We start from the raw sequence: 15,456 nt of genomic DNA, 5'->3' as shown, positions 1-15,456 counted from the left end.
ATTTGTATCCCCTTGATCTCCTTTTGTTGTTGAATTGCTCTGGCTAATACTTCAAGTACTATGTTGAAAAGGTAAGGAGAAAGTGGGCAGCCTTGTCTAGTCCCTGATTTTAGTGGGATTGCTTCCAGCTTCTCTCCATTTACTTTGATATTGGCTACTGGTTTGCTGTAGATTGCTTTTATCATGTTTAGGTATGGGCCTTGAATTCCTGATCTTTCCAAGACTTTTATCATGAATGGGTTTTGGATTTTGCCAAATGCTTTCTCCTCTTCTAACAAGATGGTCATGTGGTTTTTGTCTTTGAGTTTGTTTATATAATGGATTACATTGATGGATTTTCGTATATTAAACCATCCCTGCATCCCTGCAATAAAACCTACTTGGTCAGGATGGATGATTGCTTTAATGTGTTCTTGGATTCGGTTAGCGAGAATTTTATTGAGGATTTTTGCATCGATATTCATAAGAGAAATTGGTCTGAAGTTGTCTATCTTTGTTGGATCTTTCTGTGGTTTAGGTATCAGAGTAATAGTGGCTTCATAAAATGAGTTGGGTAGAGTACCTTCTACTTCTATTTTGTGAAATAGTTTGTGCAGAACTGGAATTAGATCCTCTTTGAAGGTCTGATAGAACTCTGCACTAAACCCGTCTGGTCCTGGGCTTTTTTTGGCTGGGAGACTATTTATAACTGCTTCTATTTCTTTAGCGTATATGGGACTGTTTAGATGGTCAACTTGATCCTGATTCAACTTTGGTACCTGGTATCTGTCCAGAAATTTGTCCATTTCGTCCAGGTTTTCCAGTTTTGTTGAGTATAGCCTTTTGTAGAAGGATCTGATGGTGTTTTGGATTTCTTCAGGATCTGTTATGTCTCCCTTTTCATTTCTGATTTTGTTAATTAGGATTTTGTCCCTGTGCCCTTTAGTGAGTCTAGCTAAGGGTTTATCTATCTTGTTGATTTTCTCAAAGAACCAACTCCTCGTTTGGTTAATTCTTTGACTAGTTCTTCTTGTTTCCACTTGGTTGATTTCACCCCTGAGTTTGATTATTTCCTGCTGTCTACTCCTCTTGGGTGAATTTGCTTCCTTTTTTTCTAGAGCTTTTAGATGTGTTGTCAAGCTGTTAGTATGTGCTCTCTCCCGTTTTTTCTTGGAGGCACTCAGAGCTATGAGTTTCCCTCTTAGAAATGCTTTCATTGTGTCCCATAGGTTTGGGTACGTTGTGGATTCATTTTCATTAAACTCTAAAAAGTCTTTAATTTCTTTCTTTATTCCTTCCTTGACCAAGGTATCATTGAGAAGAGTGTTGTTCAGTTTCCATGTGAATGTTGGCTTTCCATTATTTATGTTGTTATTGAAGATCAGTCTTAGGCCATGGTGGTCTGATAGGATACATGAGACAATTTCAATATTTTTGTATCTGTTGAGGCCTGTTTTGTGACCAATTATATGGTCAATTTTGGAGAAGGTCCCGTGAGGTGCTGAGAAGAAGGTATATCCTTTTGTTTTAGGATAAAATGTTCTGTAGATATCTGTCAGGTCCATTTGTTTCATAACTTCTGTTAGTTTCACTTTGTCCCTGTTTAGTTTCTATTTCCACGATCTGTCCATTGATGAAAGTGGTGTGTTGAAGTCTCCCACTATTATTGTGTGAGGTGCAATGTGTGCTTTGAGCTCTACTAAAGTGTCTTTAATGAATGTGGCTGCCCTTGCATTTGGAGCGTAGATATTCAGAATTCAGAGTTCCTCTTGGAGGATTTTACCTTTGATGAGTATGAAGTGTCCCTCCTTGTCTTTTTTGATAACTTTGGGTTGGAAGTCGATTTTATCCGATATTAGAATGGCTACTCCAGCTTGTTTCTTTAGACCATTTGCTTGGAAAATTGTTTTCCAGCCTTTCACTCTGAGGTAGTGTCTGTCTTTTTCCCTGAGATGGGTTTCCTGTAAGCAGCAGAATGTTGGGTCCTGTTTGTGTAGCCAGTCTGTTAGTCTATGTCTTTTTATTGGGGAATTGAGTCAATTGATATTAAGAGATATTAAGGAAAAGTAATTGTTGCTTCCTTTTATTTTTGTTGTTAGAGTTGGCATTCTGTTCTTGTGGCTGTATTCTTTTTGGTTTGTTGAGGGATTACTTTCTTGCGTGTTCTAGGGCGTGATTTCCGTCCTTGTATTGCTTCTTTTCTGTTATTATCCTTTGAAGGGCTGGATTCGTGGAAAGATATTGTGTGAATTTGGTTTTGTCGTGGAATACTGTGGTTTCTCCATCTATGGTAATTGAGAGTTTGGCCAGGTATAGTAGCCTGGGCTGACATTTGTGTTCTCTTAGTGTCTGTATACCATCTGTCCAGGCTCTTCTGGCTTTCATAGTCTCTGGTGAAAAGTCTGGTGTAATTCTAATAGGCCTTCCTTTATATGTTACTTGACCTTTCTCCCTTACTGCTTTTAATATTTTATCTTTATTTAGTGCATTTGTTGTTCTGATTATTATGTGTCGGGAGGAATTTCTTTTCTGGTCCAGTCTATTTGGAGTTCTGTAGGCTTCTTGTATGATCATGGGCATCTCTTTCTTTATGTTTGGGAAGTTTTCTTCTATTGTTTTGTTTAAGATATGAGCTGGTCCTTTAAGTTGAAAATCTTCATTCTCCTCAATTCCTATTATCCGTAGGTTTGGTCTTCTCATTGTGTCCTGGATTTCCTGGATGTTTTGAGTTAGGATCCTTTTGCATTTTGTATTTTCTTTGATTGTTGTGTCGATGTTCTCTATGGAATCTTCTGCACCTGAGATTCTCTCTTCCATTTCTTGTATTCTGTTGCTGATGCTCGCATCTATGGTTCCAGATCTCTTTCCTAGGGTTTCTATCTCCAGCATTGCCTCGCTTTGGGTTTTCTTTATTGTGTCTGCTTCCCTTTTTAGTTCTAGTATGGTTTTGTTCATTTCCATCACCTGTTTGGATGTGTTTCCTATTTTTCTTTAAGGACTTCTACCTGTTTTGTTGTGTTTTCCTGCTTTTCTTTAAGGGCCTGTAACTCTTTAGCATTGCTCTCCTGTAATTCTTTAAGCTACTTATGAAAGTCCTTCTTGATGTCCTCTATCATCATCATGAGAAATGTTTTTAAATCTGGGTCTAGATTTTCGGTTGTGTTGGGGTGCCCAGGACTAGGTGGGGTGGGAGTGCTGCGTTCTGATGATGGTGAGTGGTCTTGATTTCTGTTAGTAGGATTCTTACGTTTGCCTTTCACCATCTGGTAATCTCTGAAGCTAGCTGTTATAGTTGTCTCTGGTAAGAGCTTGTTCCTCAGGTGACTGACTCTGTTAGCCTCTATAAGCAGACCTGGGAGGCTAGCTCTCTCCTTAGTTTCAGTGGGCAGAGTATTCTCTGCAGGCAAGTTCTCTTCTTGCAGGGAAGTTACCCAGATATCTGGTGTTCGAACCTACCTCCTGGCAGAAGTTGTGTTCCACTCACCAGAGGACTTAGGATGCCGTTGGGAATCCTGTGTGGGCCCTTGCGGGTGTCAGGCAACTCCGCTGGCAAGGCACCCCAGTGCTCGAGTGGAGTGGAAGGGACTTGTGCCCCAGGTCAGGCCCGGGTAGTCTGCTTCCCTATTTACCGCAGTCTCAGGTTCTGCGCGATTGGATTGGGGCAGACTCTGTGTTCCACTCACTAGAGGACTTAGGATCCCGTGGGGAATCCTGTGTGTGCCCTTGCGGGTGTCGGGGGACTCTGCTGGCAAGGTAGCCCGGGGCTCGAGTCCCTTCTTGAGTTCTTTATATATATTGGATATTAGTCCCTTATGTGCTTTAGGATAGGTAAAGATCCTTTCCCAATCTGTTGGTGGCCTTTTTGTCTTATTGATGGTGTCTTTTTCCTTGCCAAAGCTTTGAAATTTTATGAGGTCCCATTTGTTGATTCTTGATCTTACAGCATAAGCCATTGCTGTTCTATTCAGGAATTTTCCCCCTGTACCCTTTACCTTCGAGGGTTTTCCCTACTTTCTCCTCTATAAGTTTCAGTGTCTCTGGTTTTATGTGGAGTTCCTTAATCCACTTAGATTTGACCTTAGTACAAGGAGATAGGAATGGATCAATTCACATTCTTCTACATTTTAACCACAAGTTGTGCCAGCACCAATTGTTGAAAATGCTCTTTTTTCCACTAGGTGGTTTTAGCTCCCTTGTCAAAGATCAAGTGACCATAGGTGTGTGGGTTCATTTCTGGGTCTTCAATTCTATTCCACTGGTATACTTGTCTGTTGTTATACCAGTACCATGCAGTTTTTTTTCTTTTTATCACAATTGCTCTGTAGTACAGCTTTAGGTCTGGCATGGTGATTCCATCTGAGGTTCTTTTATCCTTGAGAAGAGTTTTTGCTATCCTAGGTTTTTTGTTGTTCCAGATGAATTTGCAGATTGCTCTTTCTAATTCCTTGAAGAATTGAGTTGGAATTTTGATGGGGATTGCATTGAATCTGTAGATTGCTTTTGGCAAGATAACCATTTTTACTATTGATCCTGCCAATCCATGAGCATCTTCTGAGATTTTCTTTAATTTCTTTCTTCAGAGACTTGAAGTTCTTTTCATACAGATCTTTCACTTCCTTAGTTAGAGTCATGCCAAGATATTTTATATTATTTGTGACTATTGATAAGGGTGTTGTATCCCTAATTTCTTTCTCAGCCTGTCTATTCTTTGTGTAGAGAAAGGCCATTGAGTTGTTTGAGTTAATTTTATATCCAGCCACTTCACCAAAGCTGTTTATCAGGTTTAGGAGTTGTCTGGTGGAATTTTTAAAGTCACCTATATATACTATCATATCATCTGCAAAAAGTGATATTTTAACTTCTTCCTTTCCAGTTTGTATCCCCTTGATCTCCTTTTGTTGTGGAATTGCTCTGGCTAGGACTTCAAGTACAATGTTGAATAGGTAGGGAGAAAGTGGGCAGCCTTGTCTAGTCCCTGATTTTAGGAGGATCGCTTCCAGCTTCTCACCATTTACTTTGATGTTGGCTACTGGTTTGCTGTAGATTGCTTCTATCATGTTTAGGTATGGGCCTTGAATTCCTGATCTTTCCAAGACTTTTATCATGAATGGGTGTTGGATTTTGTCAAATGCTTTCTCCTCTTCTAACAAGATGGTCATGTGGTTTTTGTCTTTGAGTTTGTTTATATAATGGATTACATTGAAGGATTTCCATATATTAAACTATGCCTGCATCACTGGAACAAAACCTACTTGGTCAGGATGGATGATTGTTTTAATGTGTTCTTGGATTCGGTTAGGGAGAATTTTTTTTTTTTTTTACAAAAGCAGAAAAAAATCACACCTGTTTAATTAGTTTGGTATTCTATAAAGAGTCTACTTTTGTAATTGACAAAAAAAAAGAATCATGAATATACAGTGCTCAAAAGTGAATTCTAATCCAGATTCATAATAAACCTGACATGTTTCAGGCAGTATTCATCTGTCTTACATCAGAAAACTTCAATGCAGCCTTGGTTTGAAAACATAAAACATTACTTCATGCTACACAGAACAGATAAATGCTGTCTGAAATGACTCTGCTCCGATCTAAAATTACTTGGTCTTGTTGTACTGTTCTTTTGATTATCATTGTTTTAGTACATGTATACAATTTTTGGTTAGTGAGAATTTTATTGAGTATTTTTGCATCGATATTCATAAGGGAAATTGGCCTGAAGTTCTCTATCTTTGTTGGATCTCTCTGTGGTTTAGGTATCAGAGTAATTGTGGCTCCATAGAATGAATTGGGTAGAGTACCTTCTGCTTCTATTTGGTGGAATAGTTTGTGCAGAACTGGAATTAGATCTTCTTTGAATGTCTGATAGAACTCTGCACTAAACCCATCTGGTCCTGGGATTTTTTTGGTTGGGAGACTATTAATGACTGCTTCTATTTCTTTAGGGGATATCGGACTGTTTAGATCATAACTTGATCCTGAATTTACTTTGGTACCTGGTCTCTTTCTAGTAATTTGTCCATTTCATCCAGGTTTTCCAGTTTTGTTGAGTATAGCCTTTTGAAAAAGGATCTGATGGTGTTTTGGATTTCTTCAGGATCTGTTGTTATGTTTCCCTTTTCATTTCTGATTTTGTTAATTAGGATGCTGTCCCTGTGCCCTCTAGTGAGTCTGGCTAAGTGTTTATCTATCTTGTTGATTTTCTCAAAGAACCAGCTCCTCGATTGGTTGATTCTTTGAATAGTTCTTCTGCTTCCACTTGGTTGATTTCAGCCCTGAGTTTGATTATTTCCTGCTGTCTACTCCTCTTGGGTGAATTTGCTTCCTTTTGTTCTAGAGCTTTTAGGTGTGCTGTCAAGCTGCTAGTGTGTGCTCTCTCTACTTTCTTTTTGGAGGCAACCAGAGCTATGAGTTTCCCTCTTAGAAATGCTTTCATTGTGTCCCATAAGTTTGGGTATGTTGTGTCTTCATTATCATTAAATTCTAAAAAGTCTTTAATATCTTTCTTTATTCCTTCCTTGACCAAGGTATCATTGAGAAGAGTGTTGTTCAGTTTCCACGTGAATGTTGGCTTTCTATTATTTCTGTTGTTATTGAAGATCAGCCTTAGTCCATGGTGATCTGATAGGATGTATGGGACAATTTCAATATTTTTGTATCTGTTGAGGCTTGTTTTGTGACCAATTATATGGTCAATTTTGGAGAAGGTGCCATGAGGTGCTGAGAAGAAGGTATATTGTTTTGTTTTAGGATAAAATGTTCTGTAGATATCTGTCAGATCCATTTGTTTCATAACTTCTGTTAGTTTCACTGTGTCCCTGTTTAGTTTCTGTTTCCACGTTCTGTCGATTGATGAAAGTGGTCTGATGAAGTCTCCCACTATTATTGTGTGAGGTGCAATGTGTGCTTTGAGCTTTACTAAAGTGTCTTTAATGAATGTGGCTGCCCTTGCATTTGGAGTATAGATATTCAGAATTGAGAGTTCCTCTTGGAGGATTTTACCTTTGATTAGTATGAAGTGTCCCTCCTTGTCTTTTTTTGATAACTTTGGGTTGGAAGGTGATTTTATTCCATATTAGAATGGCTACTCCAGCTTGTTTCTTCAGACCATTTGCTTAAAAATTGTTTTCCAGCCTTTCACTCTGAGGTAGTGTCTGTCTTTTTCCCTGAGATGGGTTTCCTGTAAGCAGCAAAATATTGGGTCCTGTTTGTGTAGCCAGTCTGTTAGTCTATGTTTTTTTTTAATTGGGGAATTGAGTCAATTGATATTAAGAGATATTAAGGAAAAGTAATTGTTGCTTCCTATTATTTTTGTCATTAGAGTTGGCATTCTGTTCTTGTGGCTCTCATCTATTTGGTTTGTTGAAGGATTACCTTCTTGCTTTTTCTAGAGTATGGTTTTCGTCCTTGTATTGGTTTTTTTCTGTTATTATTTTTGAAGGGCTGGATTCGTGGAAAGATAATGTGTGAATTTGGTTTTGTCGTGGAATACTTTCTTTTCTCCATCTATGGTAATTGAGAGTTTGGCTGGGTATAGTAGCCTGGGCTGACATTTGTGTTCTCTTAGTGTCTGTATAACATCTGTCCAGGCTCTTCTGGCTTTCATAGTCTCTGGTGAAAAGTTTGGTGTAATTCTGATAGGCCTTCCTTATATGTTACTTGACCTTTTCCCCTTACTGCTTTTAATATTCTATCTTTATTTAGTGCATTTGTTGTTCTGATTATTATGTGTCAGGAGATATTTCTTTTCTGGTCCAGTCTATTTGGAGTTCTGTAGGCTTCTTGTATGTTCATGGGCATCTCTCTCTCTTTTTTTTTTTTCAAGTTTGGGAAGTTTTCTTCTATTATTTTGTTGGAGATATTTGCTGACCCTTTAAGTTGAAAATCTTCATTCTCATCTATACCTATTATCCGTAGGTTTGGTCTTCTCATTGTGTCCTGGATTTCCTGGATGTTTTGAGTTAGGATGTTTTTGCGTTTTGCATTTTCTTTGATTGTTGTGCCATTGTTCTCTATGGAATCTTCTGCACCTGAGATTCTCTCTTCCCTCTCTTGTATTCTGTTGCTGATGCTCGAATCTATGGTTCCAGATTTCTTTCCTAGGGTTTCTATCTCTAGCGTTGCCTCATTTTGGGTTTTCTTTATTGTGTCTACTTTGCTTTTTAGGTCTAGTATGGTTTTGTTCATTTCCATCACCTGTTTGGATGTGTTTTCCTTTTTTTCTTTAAGAACTTCTAGCTGTTTGTTTGTATTTTCGTGTTTTTCTTTAATGACTTGTAACTCTTTAGCAATATTCTCTTGTATTTCTTTAAATGAGTTTTTAAAGTCATTCTTGATGTCCTCTACCATCATCATGAGATATGCTTTTAAATCCAGGTCTAGCTTTTCGGGTGTGTTGGGTTGCCCAGGATTGGGTGAGGTGGGAGTGCTGTGTTCTGATGATGGTGAGTGGTCTTGGCTTCTGTTAGTAAGATTTTTACATTTGCCTCTAGCCATCTGGTAATCTCTGGAGTCAGTTGTTATAGTTGTCTCTGGTTAGTGCTTGTTCCTCTTGTGATTCCTTTAGTCTCTATCAGCAGACCTGGGAGACTAGCTCTCTCTTGAGTTTCAGTGGTCAGAGCACTCTCTGCAGGGAAGCTCTCCTCTTGCTTGGAAGGTGCCCAGATATCTGGCATTTGAACCTGCCTCCTGGCAGTAGTTGTGGTCCACTCACCAGAGGTCATAAGATTCCGTGGAGAGTGCTCTGGGGACCTTGGGGTTGTCCGCAGACTCCAAGCCCAAGGTAACCTGGTGCTGGGGCCGAACGGAAGGCACAGCAGCATCTTTTAATTGACATATATTACCTCCAGACAGTACACAACAGATTATCTCTAGAGCACACCATAAAGAAATCTACTTGGTTACAATTATTGCTATTATGGTTTTGGATTTGTCTTCTGAGTCTCATGGCTTGTACTCTCCATCAGATTCCTCTGTGGAATTCTATAGACAGACAAAGGTGGTGTTACCATAAATGTTGGAGATGCAACTTTTTCAAATGCATGTGAGTAAAAGTACCCATGGAGGACAGAGGTGATGTATACATGGAGCTGAAATTAGAGCTGCTGTGAGTCACACTGTGTGCCGGGAGTTAAACCTATCAGCAAAGGCTGGGAAATTGGGGTGGGGGGGAGTTCCAGTAGAGGGATTGGAACTACAGGAGATAGTCAGAGGTGGGAGATTTACTCTGGACAAACTCCAAGGAAGATTGACACAGGATATCAAGGAGAGTTAATTTGCCTCTTGGCAGACATAGTATAGTTTATGTGGGTTAAATATGTTACAAGGTAGTCAGGAAACAAGCCTAAGTTGTGGCCTAGGCCTTTTACATTAATAATAAGCCTCCAAGTAATTATTCAGGAACTGGTGTGTAGGTGGGAAAGTCCATGGTTATTGTGTATTTTTACGACTGTCCCCTTACCTCAACAAATCACTAGCATCCATGCTCAGGGGGTTGGTGGCAATGTAGCTACTGTCTTAGAGAAAAATCCAACCCTGTCTTCCCTCCTAAGTGGAGTCCTTCAAAGTTGGACTACATGCTGACAGCAGAAGACAGTGTCCTGAGGCTGGGCAAGGGTGCTAGAAAAGGGTGTGTGAATGGAGCAATGGATTACTCTGGAAGAATCAGCCTGAAGGCCTGTGCCAGCATAGTGCCAGCACAGACCACCATGGGTCCTATAGATTTCTCCTAACAGGGCCCTTCCTTTTGTGTTTTTCCAGTGCTCTTGCAGGCACTGTGGTCCCTGGAGGATGATACCAGAGAGTGGAGAGCAATGTGCTGAAGATACAGACTAGAGCAGAAGAGCCCAGAGCCAGGTAAGAATTTCAGGTGACTTTGCCATTGGTAGGCTCTGTTTAAATCACAGGTTGAAAGTAGAGGAAAAGTTGCTGATGCTCTATTCTGCCCCTGGAATATAAAAACTCACTGAATGGGCACTGGGGGTATGCACCTCTTCTTTGGATCTGGGATGACCCCCATGCACTGGAACAATAAATTCCTCTTGCTTTTTGCATCGATCCAGGCTCCACGTGGTTCACTCAGGGGTCCCTGGTAAGCTAAGGATCCCTGGAGTCTTACAGCAGGAGCTGAACAAAGGTGAGGCCCTTGGTCTGGATGAGGTGTGAATTCTAAAGTGTGCACAGTGCTGTTTGACAGGGGAGGCTCTCTCAGATCCCAGGAAGCATGGTGATTTCAGTGGAGTGGCAGAGCTGTGACTCCACTGGGATAGCTAGAGAATGTTGGAAGAATAATGAAGGACAATAGAAGGCATGCTTGCAGGCCAATTTGGTAGAAGAATTATTTTGAGTCTGTGGCCATTAGAATGCAGATGTAAAAAGAGTTCTGCCCATGCCTTGTGTGCTGATGTCGATGGGTTTAGGTGGCTCTCTTTTTTCACTAGCTGTCAATCATTGAGATTCCCCAGGTCTTAACCTCCTCAGGAAGTACCAGAGGGACCCACCTACCCCACTATCTCACCTTGTTTTTGTTTTGTTTTGTTTTGTTTTACCCCTTTGTCTACGTATAATTTGCTGTCTCAGAAGCTCAAAGTGCCTTCCCATTGTCATTTTTAGACAAATTTACTTTCTTGGTTGTAATGTTAAATAAGAGCAAATTCTAATCTCCCCTTCAGGTTACTCCCTGAAGCTCTCATGTGTATGTGCTGTGTATCCATTAATGAACTAGTTGAAAGGAAGAAAGAAAGAAAGAAAGAAAGAAAGAAAGAAAGAGAGAGAGAGAGAAAGAGAGAGAGAGACAGAGAGAGAGAGAGACAGAGAGAGAGAGAGAGAGAGAGAGAGAGAGAGAGAGAGAGAAAGAAAGGAAGGAGGAAGGATGGAAGAAAGAAAGGAATGAAAGTAGAGGAAAACCGTTTTTCCTTGAGGACTGAATGCAGGACTGAATGCAAATTCTGGCAAGTTCTGCCTATGCTCATTCTGCCCATGCCATGTTGGGATACCCATGCTGGGCACCAGTCCCAGAATAGCCGTGGACCAGTGTACTCTTCTTCACAGACTCAGAAGCCCCTGGATCAAAGATCCAATGGAGTTCTAGTCATTACCAAGGAAACTGAGAAGAAACAGCAGACTTTAGAGCACCTTCATGCACTGTGAGAATGTCAATTCAGCTGGCTGGCTCCAGGTTTACCTGTCAGCCGAGCAGCCAGTGGTCCTGAAGGCAGAGCAAGGAACCCAGAGGTCCTGACTTGTTGCATGTGACCAATAGATATGTTTGAGGTAGCAACAAAACTGATAAGCCATGAATGTCCATTGGAGTCCATAAGCGAATACAAAGTGGACAGAGACAGCTTAGCCCTACAGCTCTGCTGCAGGTCTCCAAAGCATCATTACTACTGCAGTCACACTGAAAGAGATCCTGAAGCCCTCACAAATCTTCCACCTCTAGTCTCTGAATGTGCATTTGCCCTAAAACGTTAGTCATTTGATGGGTATTCTTTACATTTGGTTGGACACACAACACACACACACACACACACACACACACTCTCACAAACACACACACACAGGGAGAGAGAGAGAGAGAGAGAGAGAGAGAGAGAGAGAGAGAGAAAGAGGGAGAGGAGAGAGAGAGAAGACAGAGTCCTAACATGTCTCATCAGTTTTTTTCCTTTCAACAATAGAATTCCTTTTTTCAGGGATCCTTTTGTAATTTTCCATAATTAAATTTATTTTATTCATTTTTCTCTCATAAATTAATTGCTGAGTAAGTCTCTCCTCTCTTCATTCTTCCACGTTCCCCTCTGCACCTCTTGTCTCTATCATATTCACTCCTCCTCCTCCATAGCCCTTGATATAAAAGAGCTGGCCTCTTAAGGATCCAGTGAACATGGCCTAACAAGTTACAAGAAAACTATGCACAAACCCTCTTATCACAGCTGGAAGAGGCAAATCAGGAGGAGGAAGAGGGTCTTAAGCGCATCCAAGAGGGTCAGAGATGCCCGCACTGCCACAGTGGTCTGTCCTGTGAGAACACTAAGCTACACAACCATAAAATACATGCAGAGTATCTAACTCAGACCCAGATAGTGAGTCCACTTGAGTGCAGTCCATTGGCTCTGTAGGCCTTCTTTCTGGTAAAATTTATTTACTGTTCTGTATGCTGCTTGTATCTCTATAGGCATCTCCTTCTTTAGAGTGGAAAATTATCTTCTCTGATTTTGTTGAAAATATTTTCTAGGCCTTTGAAAAAGGTATCTTCTTTTTTTTTGCTATTATTCATAGGTTTGGTCTTTTCATGGTATCCCAATTTCCTGTTGTTTTGTATCAGGGATGTTTGGAATGCAACATTTTTTTTCTATAATCCCCTTTCTTTTTTTTTTTAATTAGGTATTTTCCTCGTTTACATTTTCAATGCTATCCCAAAGGTCCCCCATACCCACCCCCCAACCCCCTACCCACCCACTCCCCCTTTTTGGCCCTGGCGTTCCCCTGTACTGGGGCATATAAAGTTTGCAAGTCCAATGGGCCTCTCTTTGCAGTGATGGCTGACTAGGCCATCTTTTGATACATATGCAGCTAAAGACAAGAGCTCCCGGATACTGTTTAGTTCATATTGTTGTTCCACCTATAGGGTTGCAGTTCCCTTTAGCTCCTTGGGTAATTTCTCTAGCTCCTCCATTGGGGACCCTGTAATCCATCCAATAGCTGACTGTGAGCATCCACTTCTGTGTTTGCTAGGCCCCGGCATAGTCTCACAAGAGACAGCTATATCTGGGTCCTTTCAGCAAAAACTTGCTAGTGTATGCAATGGTCAGCATTTGGAAGCTGATTATGGGATGGATCCCTGCATATGGGAATCACTAGATGGTCCATCCTTTCATCACAGCTCCAATTTTTGTCTCTGTAATTCCTTCCATGGGTGTTTTGTTCCCATTTCAAAGAAAGGGTGAAGTGTCCACACTTTGGTCTTCATTCTTCTTTAATATCATGCGTTTGGCAAGTTGTATCTTATATCTTGGGTATCCTAAGTTTCTGGGCTAATATCCACTTCTCAGTGAGTACATATTGTGCGAGTTCCTTTGTGATTGGGTTACTTCACTCAGGATGATACCCCCCAGGTCCATCCATTTGCCTAGGAATTTCATAAATTCATTTTTTAAATAGCTGAGTAGTATTCCATTGTGTAAATGTACCACATTTTCTGTATCCATTCCTCTGTTGAGGGGCATCTGGGTTCTTTCCAGCTTCTGGCTATTATAAACAAGGCTGCTATGAACATAGTGGAGCATATGTTCTTCTTACCGGTTGGTACATCTTCTGGATATATGCCCAGGAGAGGTATTGCTGGATCCTCCGGTAGTAGTATGTCCAATTTTCTGAGTAACAGCCAGACTGATTTCCAGAGTGGTTGTACAAGCTTGCAATCCCACCAACAATGGTGGAGTGTTCCTCTTTCTCCACATCCTCGCCAGCATCTGCTGTCACCTGAGTTTTTGATCTTAGCCATTCTGACTGGAGTGAAGTGGAATCTCAGTGTTGTTTTGATTTGCATTTCCCTGATGATTAAGGATGTTGAACATTTTTTCAGGTGCTTCTCTGCCATTCGGTATTCCTCAGGTGAGAATTCTTTGTTCAGCTCTGAGCCCCATTTTTTAATGGGGTTATTTGATTTTCTGGAGTCCACCTTCTTGAGTTCTTTATATATATTGGATATTAGTCCCCTATCTGATTTGGGATAGGTAAAGATCCTTTCCTAATCTGTTGGTGGCCTTTTTGTCTTATTGACGGTGTCTTTTGCTTTGCAGAAGCTTGGAATGCAACATTTTTGATGGATATATTTCATTGTAAGTTCAGTCCTGTGATTCTCTTTTCCATCTCTTGCATTTTATAGGTGATGCCTGCATCTATAGTTCCTGTTTTCTTACCTAGATATTCCATTTCCAGAATTTCTCCATTTTGTGTCTTCCTAAGTTCAATGTCTTCAAATGCTTGTAAGTACTAATGTTTTAAAGAGGACACCAGGTGTTTTTCCTCCATGATTTATTGTCATATGGGGTCCTCTCAGTGGGGTGATGAGGTTCCATGTTCCAGTGCAGGCAGAGGTGGCAGGGAATGGTTCCACTCTTTCCTTTCTGAATTCTAAGATTTATAGGGTCTAAGTTCACTCAACCTTATGAGGTCTTTTATCTGTTTGTAAGCTTCTTTTCCCCCAGGGTGATGGTGGTCGGATGTGTGTGTGTGTGTGTGTGTGTGTGTGTGTGTGTGGTCTTTACTGTCATAGAACTTGTTCTGTAGACCAGGTGGCCTCCAATTCACATTGATCTGCCTATCTCTGCCTTTCCAATGCTGAAATTAGAGGCACACACCACCAGTGCTTGGCTAAAGATTACATTTCAAAAGGTGGCAGGACCAAGTGAAAATCCACACCCACACAATCAACTTGGATCCAGGACGGACAGCAGATATAAAAGTGAACTCAAATGAATCTTAGTTCTAAAGTAAGATCTAAAATTATAAAATCTCTAGATAAAGATTTCTTAGGATAGCTGATAAAGGAACAGTGTAAAGTAATAAAGAGGAAATATTTAAAAATGCAAGAAATTCATTCTTTTTTGTACATAATAATGTTACTTTTATTTACAAAGTTTGTGAAGCAAGGGCTATAGTTTTCTCTTACACTGTTTGCAGCTACGTAGGCCAAAAGGAATGCTTCTTGTCTAACTTGGTTTCTCAGGAGGCTTCACACATGTGCTCAATGGTCATCCAATCAGAGAAAATCATGTTCTTCCTCTTCCTGAGCTTGACCTTCAATTCAGAATTGAACTCACTACATCTCTTCACATCTTCCTTTCCACTAGGGCACATTTATCCACTAGGGCCCAATAGATCAATTTTCCGGGCAGTTCACTGAAGAACACAAGTCAAAAATAAGTACAGGGAAAGATAGTCAGCACCCTACACCTAGAGGCATTGTAGCTTTGGCTCTGTGTTCCATGTGTATCAGTAGAAGGCAGAGAAGAGAGAGGCTAGTCTGTATTCAGCACTCTGACTTGTAAACATTCTGTACCTAATTATTGGTAGCCTGACACTCCTTGAAAAAGAAATGTCCTTTTGTCCCAGATTGGCTTCCAGGGTGGGGAGTGAGCACAAGACAGACAATACCCACGTGGGCCCACTTTAATGGCCTGGATCAGGAGTGAGTCCAAGATGACTATCAGTATAGCCCCACGGATCCCAGACAGGGAGCTGACCTGGGATGACCACCAATCTGGTGCTGTGCTGACCTGGGGTAGCAGACTATGCCAGAGGTGAAGTCAGAGGAGTAGATCTGGTCCTGCAGATCTAAACTACAGGGTCTCCATGGCACAAGGTAACAGAATTATGTGGGGAAGGATATCGGGAGGTCCCAGTGAGAATCAAGTTACTTTTGTGGTAGAAGAGAGAAGCTTGAGGGGACACACGGTATTTAGAAAGTGTATAAATATA

The 15,456-nt window shown here is 40.8% G+C and overlaps 1 non-coding gene across 1 annotated transcript; it reads left to right on the top strand.

Annotated features, from left to right (window-relative positions):
• Positions 1 to 14,924: 14,924 nt before the first annotated feature.
• Gm24868 lies at positions 14,925 to 15,060 on the top strand. The gene has a single exon (XR_003954233.1). It is a non-coding gene; the product is annotated as a small nucleolar RNA SNORA17 (small nucleolar RNA).
• The last annotated feature ends 396 nt before the right edge of the window (positions 15,061 to 15,456 follow it).

This window comes from Mus musculus, chromosome 2, assembly GCF_000001635.26.
Source record: "Mus musculus strain C57BL/6J chromosome 2, GRCm38.p6 C57BL/6J".
NCBI classification, from domain to species: domain Eukaryota; kingdom Metazoa; phylum Chordata; class Mammalia; order Rodentia; family Muridae; genus Mus; species Mus musculus.
This window is presented reverse-complemented; position numbering and strand designations above follow the sequence as displayed.